This window comes from Musca vetustissima, unplaced genomic scaffold, assembly GCF_032173495.1.
Source record: "Musca vetustissima isolate MV318-11 ecotype Yass unplaced genomic scaffold, APGP_CSIRO_Mvet_v1 utg431405, whole genome shotgun sequence".
Taxonomy (NCBI): Eukaryota; Metazoa; Arthropoda; class Insecta; order Diptera; family Muscidae; genus Musca; species Musca vetustissima.
In genome coordinates this window covers 1-3,082 of record NW_026882065.1, presented here as the reverse complement: position 1 = coordinate 3,082, position 3,082 = coordinate 1, and the positions used below count along the sequence as shown (strand labels likewise).

Here is a 3,082-nt window from a genome sequence, read left to right as displayed (position 1 = left end):
ACTTTACTACTTTCCTTACTGGTTAAAGGATATTTTTCCTAAAAACCCCAGAAAATAGTCCGATATTGACGACGCTCTATTTCGAGTTACAAAAGGAAAAACAAAACTAATATACCCTCCATACTATGGTGGAGGGTATAAAAACGGCAACTATCTTAAGACTGCTGTCATTTCTAAGCCACTCGTCCGACAGCTGTTAAAATTATTCCAGTGACAGCTCATTATATTGTTTACAAGCGTATTCGTGATGGAATTCAAGCGTCATAATGGCATTTATTCATTTATTGGCTAGAAAACTCCAATTGCTATCGTTAGAGCACTCCAGCATTTAAATGTAAATAAATCTTTTGAGTCTCGTAACGCTCGTTAACGAGATACTGGTAATGTAGCCCAACGTCAAGGAAGTGGACGGAAGAAAACAGCAACATCAGCAGAAATGGTTCGAAAAGTAAAGAAGCGACTTGATAGGAACCCGAGTTGCAGTTGCCGAAAAATGGCTCGTGAGCTGAATATATCGCAATATTCTCTTCGGCAAATATTTAAAAATGAGCTCGGGGTGAAGCTTGAAATTCCAAAAAGTGCAAGAACTTACACCGCAACAGAAAGAATATAGACTCAAAAGAGCTAAAGAGTTGCTTCGCTTGGTCGAAAGTGGTGAACTGCCAAATTTGGTTTTATCCGTGTTTACTTGCCAAAGAGGTCAGCTGAAACTGTGCACCTTTGATTGGCCACCAGAACTCAAGCGTCGGCCGAGGTGATGGTGTGGACCGCCATAACTGCCGATAGTCGCTCTCCCCTCGTATTATTCGACCGTGGCATCCGAATAAATGCCGAATATTATCGTGAAAATATTGTGGAAGGTGTATTAAAGCCTTGGGTACGCAAAAATTTTAGCCGCAGACCTTGGACATTCCAACAGGACTTAGCACGCACCACCCAAAAATGGTTACAATATGAAGTTCCTCGCTTCATTTCCAGCACACAATGGCCACCAAAATCTCCGGATACCAATCCGTTGGACTATTGAGTCTAGAGTACTTTGGAGAGAAAGGTTGGCACTAAAAACCAGTAAGGAAAGTAGTAAAGTCAAACGGGGCCGACTATATGATACCCTTCACCACTTTGGGTATATCCAACAGATGAATCCTAACAGACGTCGAATTTTTGAAGGATCTGTATACATCGAAATCTAGACCAATTTCAACTAAACTTGCCGTACGTTATAGTAACTTCAGTACGTAGTGCAAAATTGTGTGCCGATTGGACATACCTAGGTGAAGCATTTATATCTAACTTCTAGGTTATACTAACTGTAGTACGTTGTGCAAAATTTGTGTCAATTTTCTATACATAAATCTGAAACGATTTCAAGGAGACTGGCCAGAGATTAATTTATATTAACACCAGTTTATTGTACAAAATTGTGTGGCAATCGGACAAACTTTGGGTCTTTAGTGCACAATTTACATAAAATCGGAAGAAAAATTATATAGGAGCTATATCTAAATCTAAACCGATTTTCACGAAACTGAACACACTAGACTTAATTCATTACGCTATGCCAAATTTCGTGCAAATCGAATGATATATAAGGACTTTGGTACACCATTTACATTAAATCGGACGAAAACATATATGGGAGCTATATCTAAATCTGAACCGATTTTCTCGAAACTTACCACACATCATTCTGGACCTAATTCAGTACTCCGTGCCAAATTTCATGCAAATCGAAAGATATTGAGGGACTTTGGTGCCCCATTTAACTTAAATCCGACGAAAATATATATGGAACTATATCTAAATCTGAACCGATTTTCTCGGAACTTAACACACAATATTCTAGACTTAATTTAGTACGTCATGCCAAATTTCATGAAAATCGAAAAATATATAGGGACTTTGGTACAGTATTTAGATAAAATCGGACGAAACTATATATGGGAGCTATATCTAAATCAAGACCGATTTTCACGAAACTTGGTAGGCGTTATTCTAGGCTCAATTCAATACGTTATGCCAAATTTGGTTCAAATCGAAGGATATATAGGGACTTTGGTGCACCATTTACATGAAATCGGACGAAACTATATATGAGAGCTATATCTAAATCAAGACCGATTTTCACGAAACTTGGTAGGCGTTATTCTAGGCTCAATTCAATACGTTATGCCAAATTTCGTTCAAATCGAAGGATATATAGGGACTTTGGTGCACCATTTACATGAAATTGGACGAAACTATATATGGGAGCTATATCTAAATCTTGACCGATTTTCCCGAAACTTGGCAGACATATTTCTAGGCTCAATTCAGTTCGTTATGCCAAATTTCGTGCAAATCGAATGATATATAAGGACTTTGGTACACCCTTTACATTAAATCGGACGAAAACAGATATGGGAGCTATATCTAAATCTGGACCGATTTTCAAGAAAATTAACTCACTTCATTCTAGATTCAGTACGCTGTGCCAAATAACGTGCAAATCGAAAGATATATAGGGACTTTGGTACACCATATACCTTAAATCGGACGAATATATATATATATATATACTAGCAAAGTACCCGCTACTTCGTATGCGGAAAGGGAATAAAAAAATATTTCTTATGGAAATCGTGAATACCGTATAATTAGTTGTACTATAGTTCTGAATTCCACCTCTATTCCTACATTTAATATCAAGTTTATTGCCATTAAGTACTCTTCATACACATAAGCACTAATTTCCGAAATCCACACTTTAGGAAAAACGCACAGGTTCCACATGTAGTTCCATTTAGAACTTTTCGAACACATAATTCTACATTTTCAAGACTACCTCTATACCGTCACCTCCACTAAATTTAATACCAAAAACCCTTTGGTCCTTCTTTCTAACTCTCTGTCAATGACCAACATTCTAAATTTTAGGTTTCCAGCTTTCTCCGTTACCCAAATTCAAATTATTCCAAATTTAGTGAATTTTCTTCCACCATAGTCCAAATTGTTCCAAATTTAGTGGTTTTCGTACTCATAAGTACAAATTTCCAAATGTACCTCAATCCTTCTTTCAGATAGTCCAAATTTAAGATTTTCA

The 3,082-nt window shown here is 37.1% G+C and overlaps 1 long non-coding RNA gene across 1 annotated transcript; it reads left to right on the top strand.

Moving 5' to 3' along the window:
- The first annotated feature begins 311 nt into the window (after nt 1-311).
- LOC133328217 (uncharacterized) lies at nt 312-651 on the top strand. The gene is made up of 2 exons (XR_009754279.1): nt 312-448; nt 603-651. It is a non-coding gene; the product is annotated as an uncharacterized LOC133328217 (long non-coding RNA).
- Nucleotides 652-3,082: the final 2,431 nt, after the last annotated feature.